The sequence below is a fragment of the Girardinichthys multiradiatus genome, chromosome 2 (genome assembly GCF_021462225.1).
Source record: "Girardinichthys multiradiatus isolate DD_20200921_A chromosome 2, DD_fGirMul_XY1, whole genome shotgun sequence".
Taxonomy (NCBI): Eukaryota; Metazoa; Chordata; class Actinopteri; order Cyprinodontiformes; family Goodeidae; genus Girardinichthys; species Girardinichthys multiradiatus.
The window spans coordinates 20,422,556-20,435,083 of record NC_061795.1 but is presented as its reverse complement, the minus strand read 5'-3'; positions in this window follow the sequence as shown (position 1 = coordinate 20,435,083).

Sequence of the window (12,528 nt, the reverse complement as noted above, 5' to 3'; positions counted from 1 at the left end):
ATGACAAAGCATCTTTGGGCTTGGTAATCCACACAGGCGGAAACATCATTAAAACCCCTCATATAATTTATTTGCACCATGACTGCTTTACATGCCCTGATTAATACTTTTGGCTATCTAAATAAAGAAACAGCAGCTATTGTTTTATTGAACTAAAATCAGCATTAAGTATCTCACAGACCAGTATAACTTCTTACTTGAGAGCCAACCACACAATCTGGGAAATTCCCCTGCAGAGGGAAAAGGAAGAATGAAACAGAATCCGGCGGCAGGTGAAAGGGCACGAGTCACAGAACTGGAATCTCAGCCTACATTCCTGCAGTGACAGGAAACTGAATAACTGTACCTCTCTGTTGAGAACCAAAGGCGTCATATATAATTGTAAGAGAGCGTGTCCAAATCCCCCACCCCCGGCGCCAAAAACACGTGACTGTTTTCCCAGAAATCCATTCCTATAGGGTGAGTTGGCTGACCAAGCGATTACTCCTCCTTTAATCTGTCCAACATTGAAAATAAAGAACGCTGAGTCACATGAACTTCTCACCCTGATTGCTGTACAGAGCCCTCCTCATCCACAGCACCATTTCACTATCCTCTGATTCACTAGAGGATAGTTTTGATGTGAGGATAGGAGAAACTAAACATATTTATTTACTGGTTGTTCTGACACAATCTCTGTTTCTCTCCCTCTCTGTGTGTTAGAAAGCCAAGAGCTGTACTGAGTCTGCAGTGTGCTGATTCTACAGTGTATCAATTGGCTAGTGGTAAATTGTTTCATTTTTTATGTACTTTAATAAATATAAAAAGAAGATAAATGTAAACTATCCAACTTAGCTAAAAGGATAGCTTTCATCTGTAGTCTTTGTTTCTCATGTTGATAGGCCTCCAGCATGTACAGTGCTGTCTGGTTTGCTATAAATGACTATTAAGTCCCAAAGGCAACTATTAATAAAGTTTTAATCAGAATTACCTGATTATCAGGAATTTAATAGCTAAACAGCTCTCAGTCTCTGTCAGTTGTTTTATAATTACATGGTTGGTGAGGCAAGGTGCTATAGAACAATAGATGAAGGAGTGAATATGCTCACTAGCATTTTCAAACAGCAAACTCTGCACCCATTTTCAGAATTAACACAATCAACTTCTCTCCAAAATACAAGACTTTATTAACAAAATACTTCAACCTCCCATTAAAATACGTTAGTTAAGAATCTCTTTAACAAGGCTAAAAACATTCAGCTAAACTTCTAATTAAAAATGTAAAGAATAAAGAAAACTTTGGAGGAGTAAGGAAGATGACATGAGAACTAGGGTCGATCACCTCGTTTACTCAATTCCAACAACTAACTGCTCAGGACAACAGAACCGTGCCATCAACACACATCGGAAAAATTTTACCATCCTGTGGTCTGGGTATGAGTGGAGCCCCCCGGTGGTCAGCCACACACAAGCCCCCACCGCTCGAAAACACAGTAGGGTCTACAGCTTGTCCAGGACCCTGGGCTTGATCAATTGGCCAGAGTGGGTGAATTTGGATACCTCAGGGCCAGCCCAGAACACTCTAAAATGAAGGTGAGTTTGAGGATGACAAGGAGAGGGTGAAGAGGACTTGAGCTCTGACAGCTGATGAGAGTCCATTAACACAGTAGAGGAAGGACATCCACAGCAAAGAGTCTGGGTGGTTACCAGCTATTGTCTGCCAGAACATGAGTGGGTTTGAGCTTATCAATAGAGACATTGATAGGCTCAAACAGCAGCATATATACGTTGGTAATATTAGTGGTTGCCATTTTTGAAACGCATTCTTTGGTTACAATATTTTTGGAACAAAATTCTCTCCATGCATTAGCATAGTTTTAGCTTCAGCAGTGCAGCCTGGAAGAGAGTTGCGGGCAAAGAGAAAGAACATGCTGCTGCGCAGACTTTAGTAGCTTTACGATGTCTCATGGATTCCAGCTGTGAAACCTCTCCTTTGTCATGGTTTGTGTTTGTGCTTTGAGCTTCCAAAAGGGAATCCTGCTCCAACCTGTCCTTAGATTGGTACAGGTTTTCTCCGCTTGCTGTTGGAAATGCTCGAAAAGAGGAATGACCTTGATGCCTGTCGCCAGGTGCTTCGTGTGGCTGGGTTCTTCTGTCATGGTTTGTGGTTGTGAAGGACCAAAACGGCAACGAAACATGGGCATTGTGAGGAGATAATTTAATAAACAGAATGATGAACTTACAGACACGAAGGAACACAGACACGAAGGAAAACAGGAACCAGGAAAACAGCAACGGAGAACCCAACAATGAAGGGACAGTAAACTGGAACTTAAAAACAACTGAGGTGAAAAGAACTTCATGGAAAACAGGTGGGGCCAGTTAACAAAACACAAACAGGTGCAGATTATAACATCCTTCCTGGGAGCTGTCATGAAAATGTGATAATACTGTGAATTCTGGGATTCAGAGTTTTTACCAGTCTCTTTTGATTTCAGGTGCAGTTTAGTCCTTTTTGTTCCCTCCTATGGCTCGGTCCAACAACAGTAAATCATTAATAGACAAACCAAAGAAAAATAGAGCAAGTATACACCCCTTTGGGACACCAGTTAAAAACATAGGAAAGTGGATTTACTATTTTAACAGTTTGGGAACAATACAAACAATAAGATTTAATGAAATTAAACACCCAAAAAAAATTTAAGTCAACATTTTTCCCAAGAAAATGTGTAATTAATTGTATAAAAGGTCTCAATATGTCAATGAACCTAAAGATGATCATGTGGTCATTTCTGTAAAATGGTTCGGCCTGAACCAAACTGGACTGGATGCAAAAGAGAATATTTTTTTTAGGATGATCAGTAATCTGATTAGCAGCATATGTTTTTAACACCTTCTGTACTGAATAATTGGTAACAGGATGAAAAAGTGCATATTTGTACAAAAGCCACCTGCTGTAATATTCCTGCAGATACACTAATTCTGTCTCCCTCAAAGTCTGGACACTGGGTGCAAATTCAGACTTTTTTTCTTTCAATATCATTGCTCAGATTTACAGTAAACCTTGACAGCATGACATCACACTACAGTGAAAGTAGCATCAGAGACTGGCACTGAAAGCATAGATGAAAAATGTAAAAGCCATGTAACTATTCAGGCACTTGAGACCTGAAACTGTGGAGCCTGTTCCTACAGCTCCAGCCTTTCCTGGTTCCATTCAAAATACGTTAAACATATGTAATGCTGTTCATAACAGCTTTAGCAGCAGCCTCATTAGCTTGAAAGGAAGGAAAATACTGACCTAGCTCTGTGAGAGGTAAGCTGAAAGCTCACTGATAAAACTGATCTATGTGTATTATTGAGGGAAGATGGTGAAGCATCAGGGGGAAACCAACCTGAAATTTAAACCAGTGATACTTGCTGTCAGTTGACCATCACACTATATGGCTTTAAAACCGTATCTAAAATCAATATGCTGCAAAAGCAAACTCGCATGCATGTTTACTGACCTCTCGTTTAATCTACAAAAGATTTTCTTGCACTTGCTCTGTCTAAAACCTGTGCCTTGTTTTATGGTTGGGTATTGTAGAGTTAAATATGACACTCATCCTTGGCTCCACTGAATAAAACATAAAGAGAAAACACATCTATATACAAACAGCTAAGTTATGTAACAATCTTATTGAAGTACAGTCTGAAGGCTTTAAATGTGGCCTTAGTAACAGTCACCATAGCACCATCGCTTAAACGGCTGGCTTGCATAACAACAAACTACTTATACAGTGTGGCTGAGTGCAGAATTGTAACTCATTTAGTACCAAGTTTAGATTATTTTGTCCTCACAGATGTCTTCTGTATTTGCTTTATTTGTCCCACCTAAATGTTTTAGATCACCAACTAAATTTTAATATCAGACATACAGTTATGCCCCAAATTATTCATTCCCCTGTAAGATTCAGGTTTAAAATGATCTTTTAATTGTACCGACTTGTTTTTTTGTGACTGAAAGTTAAGTTTTGGGGTGGCCCAACCAGAGTACAAACTTGAATCTGTTGAGAGGCTGAGAGATTCAGGTGATGGCACGGAGGCCTTTCAATCTCAAAGACCTGGACCTCACCACCAAAGATACATTTTTAAAAAGCCCAGTGGAATCATGCAAAAAAGCTGTTACGTTATTACAAGAAAACTTTAATTTCTGTAATGTCAATGATTTATTTTCAACATACCATTTTTATTAAAATGCAAGGAAAACAAAATATTTTCCCAAAAATTGATCCTCCTGATTATAATTTTTGGTATAACTGTTAATAATCTGAGCAAATAAAAAAGCATTTTATTATTGTAATAATAAATAAGCATGATCATTTAATTTGTCAAGGGAAAATAGGTATTCAAATTAACCTGGCCCTGACCATTATGACAACATAAACTAGGCTTAAAGGTCTCAAAAAGCAACAGATCATGCCCTGATCTAAAGAAAAAACTAGAACAACATCAACCACAGTGAGAACCAATATAACCAAATGAAGAAAACACAAAACAGGTGTGAACGTTCACAGTAGTGGCTGGCCTTGGAAAATTCATCCAAGAGTGCCTCGACAACTCAACCAGGAGGTCATAGAAAAACCCAAAATAACCTCTAAAGCACTGCCAGCCTCACTTGCCTCAATTAAGATCAGTGTTTAGGATTCAACAATATGAAAAGAATGGAAAAAAGTATCATTCATGAAGACCACTGGTGACCAAAAAGAACTGTTATGATTTGGGGTTTTTTGGTTTTTGGTTTCTGGGTTTTTGTTGGTCTTATTCACAGTTCAAGTTTTGAATCATGTTTCTGTTTGTTTTCCCGGTCATGCTTTTGTTTTGTCGTCTTGTTCATATTTTGTCAAGTTTGGTTTTCGGATCTGGTTATGCTTTTGCTTCATGTTTTTCTAGTTTGTATTCAAGAGTCTCTGTTCTTGCTCCAACCACTTTCTATTCTGTCTGTTAATTATCTTTATCCGGTTCACCTGCTTCAAACTAATCTGTCTCCTAGCTCCACCTGGTTTACTTTCCATATATACACTCCTGTTCAGTTGTTCTTGGCGGAAACATTTCTGTTAAGGCTTTGCGAAATAGGACCCCAGAATGCAGACAAGCAGGCAGCGTGACGGTAGGTGGAAAAGGATTTAATAACTACAAAAAAACAAAAACTCACTCACAGAAGGTGGCAGGAACCAAAACAACAAACGGACAGGCAAGATAGGCAAAAACAGACATGGGCAGGTTGGCAAAACAGGCTTGACGTGAATCACAGAACCAGAGGAGGATCTGAAAACAAGACATGAGCATGAGAAAAATGTTTCCGCCAAGAACAACTGAACAGGAGTATATATATGGAAAGTAAACCAGGTGAAGCTAGGAGACAGATTAGTTTGAAGCAGGTGAACCGGATGAAGATAATTAACAGACAGAATAGAAAGTGGTTGGAGCAAGAACAGAGACTCTTGAATACAAACTAGAAAAACATGAAGCAAAAGCATAACCAGATCCAAAAACCAAACTTGACAAAACATGAACAAGACGACAAAACAAAAGCATGACCAGGAAAACAAACAGAAACATGATTCAAAACTTGAACTGTGAATAAGACCAACAAAAACCCAGAAACCAAAAACTAGACAACCCCAAATCATAACAAGAAAAGAGTTTAAGTTCCTTCTCACATTTGTCAAGAAACATCTTGATGATCACCAAGACCTTTGGACTGACTGCACTGATTGAACAGAAGTGCAGCATTTTGGCAGTTAGGTGTCCCGTTACAACTCTCATTAAATTAAGAGAGCACTTCCGATAAAGAGCATCATGCCAACAGTCAAACATAGTAGTGGTAGTGTAATAATTTTTAGGCATCTTTGCTGCCATAGGATCTGGACTACTTGCTGTAATTAATAAATCCACGACTTCTGCTCTTTACAGAAACTCCTGAAGGAGAGTGTCTGCCCATCTGTTCATGTTGCTTGTGCACTTTGGGCCATGATTCGATGCACACCAGTCCTGGTGGCTTTGTCGAAGTACGAACTTAAATCCAATTGAGATGCTGTGACAGCCATGTTAAGCCATGTGGGAGGGAAAACCCTCCCACATGGCTTAACTAAATCAATTCTGAAAAGAAGAGAGAGGCAAAATTGCTCCATAGGGATGTAACAGACCCCATAAACAAGTATTAGGTTTATGGGGCAATTACCTTTTCCCATAGAGTCATGTTAATTTGTATAGCTCCCCCTTAATAAATTGTTATATTATTTGAAAAATGCTGTTTATGTATCAAGGTTATCTTTATCAGATATTAAAATCTGTTAATGATTTGAAACATTTCAGTGTGACAAACAGCAAAAACATAAGAAATCTAAGTCGGCAGAATCTGTTTTACACCGCTGTGAAAAAGCCTTCTGTGATCAACATTCATGGCCCTGTAGCCCAACAACTCACCTGTGGTCATCAGGACTACTGCTTCACTAACAGCAAACATGGACAAACAGCTTTGATTCAACACAGTGAGGATCTCTAAAGTTTGTAAAATGATCTAGCAACAAATTGTGATGAGATGTGAATCATGACAACGCAGCAAGCAGCAGTCTTTATTCAGGTGAAACTTGACGTATATCTGGCATTTCTGAGAACACTGAGGGCCATTTTCTGTGGAGCGAGACACCAAACATGCAAACAGCCGCAAAGGTTGCTGCTTCACGCTTTTTTATTATATTTTATTCTTGAAAACACTTTGTTGCATCGCATTTATTAGTCCTTTGAAATACTTCCAGTTGAAAAGACATATGTCCTTCTAATAAAAATGCTTTTTAACCTTCTGTTTAACAGCAAAGCTGAGCAGAGAGCAGCAGGATGTAACACTATAAAGACAGAAATATCTTCTTTTTCCCCTGACATTTTCTAAAGAAAGCAAGTTTGTTGAGGAGCTCAGTTCTGAAAATATACCTGAACAGGTACACAGATTCCAGTGAAACTGCTAAGGCTTTTTGAGTGGTTTCAAGCAAACGTGACATTGTTAGAAATATTTTTTTATTAAATGTTTTCAGCTTACTTAGTATTTATCTAAATCAGAATCAGAATCAGAAAAGCTTTATTGCCAAGTACGTTTTTGGACATACAAGGAATTTGTTTTGGCGTAGTCGGTGCAATACAATACAAATTAAACAGTATAAACATATCTACAATATAATATAAATATATGTGCAATAAATATATGTGCACAGTTTTAAGACTTTACAGATCCACAAACAATTCCTCTAAGTCCTTCATACACATATCTGAATAAAATATAAGTGGTTCAGTCCAAAGACATGCCTGTTAGGTTAATTGGTCTCTCTAAATTGCCCTTAGGTGTGTGAATGACTGGGTGCTTGGTTGTTTGTGTGTTGCCCTGTGATGGACTGGTGACCTGTCCAGGGTGTACCCCGCCCACTTGTCAGATTTAATTACTGCCAGGCCAGTAAATCAAAAATAATAATAAAAAAATCTTAAATAGAACCCGTCTGACAACATGAAGTAGGCTAAATGATCCCTATTAGCAACACTCCATGCCCTGATCTAAAGAAATTCAAGAATACATGAGAAACAAAGTTATTGACATTTATCAGTCTGGATAAGATTACAAAGCCATTTCTAAGGCTTTGGGAATCCAATGAACCACAGCGAGAGCCATTATCCACAGATGGAGAAAACATAAAACAGTGGGGGACCATCTCAGGAGTAGGTGGCCTAGCAAATTTACTCCATTTCGACCACTCATCTAGGAGTTTATAAATTAACCCAGAACATCTAAAGCACTACAGGCCTCACTTCCCCCAGTTAAGGCCAGTGCTCATGATTTGGCAAAAAAAAGAGACTGGGTAAAAATGGCATCCATGGGAGCGTTACAAAGCCAAAAACCAACACTGACCAAAAAGAATACAACGGCCAGTCTCATATTTGTCTGAAAAAACATTCCCTGGGTTGATGAGACAAAATTGGAGGTTTCTGGTAGGAGTGTGTGACCATGAATGCATGTTACATCTGACCTAAAAGTAACACAGAAACAGAACATCATACAGACAGTCCAACATGGCGGTGATAGTGTGATGTCTGGGGTTGCTTTTCTGCTTCTGGAGCTCTATGAGTCGCTGTGATTAATGAGACCATAGATTCTGCTCTACAGTATACGGTATGCCCAGGCATCAGTTCATAAATGTAAGCTTGAGCACACTTTGGTTATCAGCACACAAGCAAGTCATCCCAAACTGAAGGTCTTGGAGTGGCATAGTCAGAGTCCTGGACCTAAATTGGACATAGATGCTTTGGTATGACCTTAAACAGGGGAAAACTCTAAATTCTGGAAGTGGTGGACTTAAAAGAGCACTAAAAAATAAGTAGATATGAATTCCCTCATAGCAATGTAAAAGATTCACTGCCAGTTATCACAAACAACTGCTGTTAAGGTGTCGCTCAATCAGGTTTTAGTTGAGGGGGTAGTTACTTATTTCCCGTAGGGTTTGGTTGGTTTGTATAGCTTTACCCCCTTAATTAAAGAAATCATAATTTGAAAACAGCTTTTGTTTTAATTCAGATTATTTTCCTCTGATTTATAAGTCGTTGAATGATCAGAAACATCCAAATGTAACAAAAAAGCAGAAGTTATTGTATCTGTAAGGGCATAAATACACTGGCTGGGCAAAAAAAAAGGCACCACCAGAAAAAAAGGTCACACACTAATATTTTGTTGGACCACCTTTAGCTTTGATTACGACACGCATTCACTGTGCCATTGGTTTCGATAAGATTCTGCAATATCACAAGATTTATTTCCACCAAGTGTTGCATTAATTTTTCACCAAGATCTTGCATTGATGATGGTAGAGTCTGGCTGCTGCGCAAAGCCTTCTCCAGCACATCCCATAGATTCTCAATGGGGTTAAGGTCTGGACTCTGTGGTGGCCTATCCATGTGTGAGAATGATGTCTCATGCTCCCTGAACCACTCTGATGAATCCTTGCATTGTCATCTTGGAAGATGCCCGTGTCATCAGGGAAGAAAAAAATCTATTGATAGAATAACCTGGTCATTCAGTACATTCAGGTAGTCAGCTGACCTCATTCTTTGAACACATACTGTTGCTGAACACTAGATCTGACCAACTGCAGCAACCCCAGATCATAGCACAGCCCCCACAGGCTTGTACATTGGGCACTAGACATGATGGCTGCATCACTTCACCTGCCTCTCTTCTTACCCTGATGAGCCCATCACTCTGGAACAGGGTAAATCTGGACTCATCAGACCATATGACCTTCTTCCATTGCTCCAGAGTCCAATGTTTATGCTCCCTAGCAAATTGAAGCCTCACTGATTAGTGGTTTTCTTGAGGCTACACAGCTGTTCAGTCCTAATCCCTTGAGTTCCCTTGGCATTGTGCGTGTGGAAATGCTCTTACTTTCACTATTAAACATAGCCCGGAGTTCTACCATTGTTTTTTTTCAATTTGATTTCACCAAACGTTTAAGTGATCGTCGATCACAATCATTCAAGATTTTTCTCCGGCCACATTTCTTCCTCGAAGACGATGGGTCCCCAATATCCTTCCAGTTTTTAATAATACGTTGGACAGTTCTTAACCCAATTTTGGTAGTTCCTGCAATCTCCTTAGATGTTTTCTCTGCTTAAAGCATGCCAATGATTTGACCCTTCTGTAACAGACTGACATATTTTCCATGACCACGGGATGTGTCTTTTAACATGGTTGTTGAGAAATGAGAAGCAACTCATTGCACCAGTTGGGGTTAAATAACTTGTTGCCAGCTGAAACATAGTTGCGCATGCAGTAATTATCCAATGGGAGGCTCGTACCTATTTTCTTAGTTAAATCCAGGTAACGACTATTTTTTTAGCCAGGCAGTGTACTTTCCAATGACTCAGTAACTTTAAAGAAGAGCAGAATAATTCAATGCCAACTTAGAGTGTTAAGGCTTGCGAAATAGGACCCCAGAATGCAGACGAGCAGGCAGCGTGATGGTAAATGAAAAAGGATTTAATTCTTTGAAAAACACAAAAACTCACTCGCAGGTGGAAGCAGAAGCAGGCATGGACAGGCAGGGAAAAAACAAGACATGAGCATGATCCAGAAAACTAGACATGAGCATGATTTGAAAAACAAGACTCGAGCATGATTAGAAAATGTTTCTGCGAGGAATAAACAGGACAGGTGTGTATACATGGAGTGTGAAACAGGTGGAGCAAGGAGACAGATTAACTTGAAGCAGGTGAACCAAATAAAGATAATTGACAGACAGAACAAAACGTGGCTGGAGCAAAAACAGAGAATCTTGAATACAAAACAAAAACTGAAGCCTGACCCGGAAAATAACAAACAGAAGCATGATTCACAAACTGTGAGAACATATAAGAAAAAAACAGAAACCAAACACCAAACAACCCCAAATCATAACATAGAGCTGATGACTAGAATTGAACCTTTTCAGAAAGAGGTGGGTCTGTGTTCACCTTAAAGGTCACTTAGACCCCTGGGTTAAAGTGCAGCTATTCAGAACCATAATAAAATGATACCCAGTTATTTCCAGTACGTAAAATCTATAAAGAACAAATAGAAACATAAGCATATGTGAGATAAATATTTATCTGAACGTTAAGGACAGTTACATTATTGCTTATACAAACTGAAAGTCCTAGATTAACAGTGATGAGGTGTGTGCTGCTTTCTCTGCTGCTGATCCAGACATCAGTTCTGGTACGGACACCACAGCTTCACTTATGTTTTTATTTTTCTGGTCTTTCTTATCTGAGTAGTGCATGAGGATGAAAGAGACTGTTTCTCCGCACTGAGACACACAGTGAGTTCAGGGGGTGTTCAGTTTAAAGGAAAAGGCACGGAGCAGTTGTGCAATCTGAAAAAGTTCATGAGAAGAATGAAAAGCTCTTACAAACTATAAATAACTGGACGTTAAAGAGGTAAATCTTCCAAAATGAGATGTTTGACATGCGAAACACTCTAGTTTCTTCAGTCTCTTTAGTTTCACCAAACATTCGAACACCAACTTCCTCCTTAGATGAAGCAGGACAACGTGTACCTACAGTCATATGACTCTGAAACTCACACATTCACTGACACAAACGTTTTCTGACTTTCTGCAGCTTTGACTGAAACGAGAATCTGAATTTCACAATGACTGCAGTAGGCATTTTAAAATCATGTCTTCGACTATTCTAACTTCTGTTAGAGGAAATTACACCAGTTTCATGTTTACTCTGCAGTCTGAGTTTCAGTTTCTCAGCTTAATTTTTGGTTGTTGTAAATTTGTCATTTTATCTTTTATGCTTTTTAGCCTCATAGTCTCACCAGAACTATGTCAGACAGTTAATACTTGGTGTAACTTCCATCAAAAACAGTGTTTCCTCACTATAATGCGTTATAACAACGAGGCAGTGGCCAATAGTTGGAAGCAGAATGGTTTTCCTTTGTTCATTTACTTGCTGACTACTTTCATCTCTTTGATAGATTTTTTTTTGTGGTGTTTTGTAGCGATGTGGTTGTGAATAATCCTTCCTCTCACTGTGACTCATATGAGAACATAGGGTGGGTAAGTTAACATTTCTTCAAATGCAGACCTGGAGCAAAGAGTCAAAATAAAAAACATATATTAGTCACAGAACTTAGAAGATGATAAATCAGTAGCCACTTGCTGTAGGAACCTGTGCTACTGATGCCTTGGAGATATCAACGCCCCTTTTTTAGATATAGCCCATACATAAATCTACATTTAGTCATTTAGAGAACACGTTTTTTCCCTCCATGAGACTTCCAAAAAGGTGACAATAGGCAACTTCCCCATGAGTACTTAAACACATGGAGGAGGTAGGCCTGGGACTAGACAAGCAGCCTTCTCGTTAAAGTACTTAATATTTATTTTTTCAATGATTGATTGAAACTTTATTTTACTGCTGTTTTATTTCTTGAGCTGCAATTTTTTTCCTTCCCACCCATTTTTTTTTACCTCAGCAAAAACATAAATGGGCCAAACAAATAAAATGATGCTCTGATGCTTTGATGAGCTTGGACAAAGATAGGCATTTCAGAAACCCATCTTTTGATTGCATTTTAAGCAGATGATGAAAATGTTCCTTTTAACCATATATGGAAAATTAGGTTGCGAGATGATATATCCTACTTTGGTAGCACTGTGAGGTGTGTGGACAAGTGGGTTTATTTTTAATTACCATCCACAAAAATCGTGTTTTTTTTGCAGTTTTCTTATCAGTTGTTTGGAAATATGTTGCTTTTATCGAGTCAGGTTTTAGTTCAGAGATGCGCCATAAATCTATTATATGCAGGTAAACAGACAGAGTATACTTTCAGACCTAAATCCATCCAGTTATCCTCAAACATTAAGTAGGAAGGGGGAAAAAGGGCGAGTTGAGACAAAGCCCCATTATCAGGAAAGAGCTCTGCTGTCGTTCTGTACTTTTATTAATCCTTGCTAATGGCTATGTTGTCCATTTATA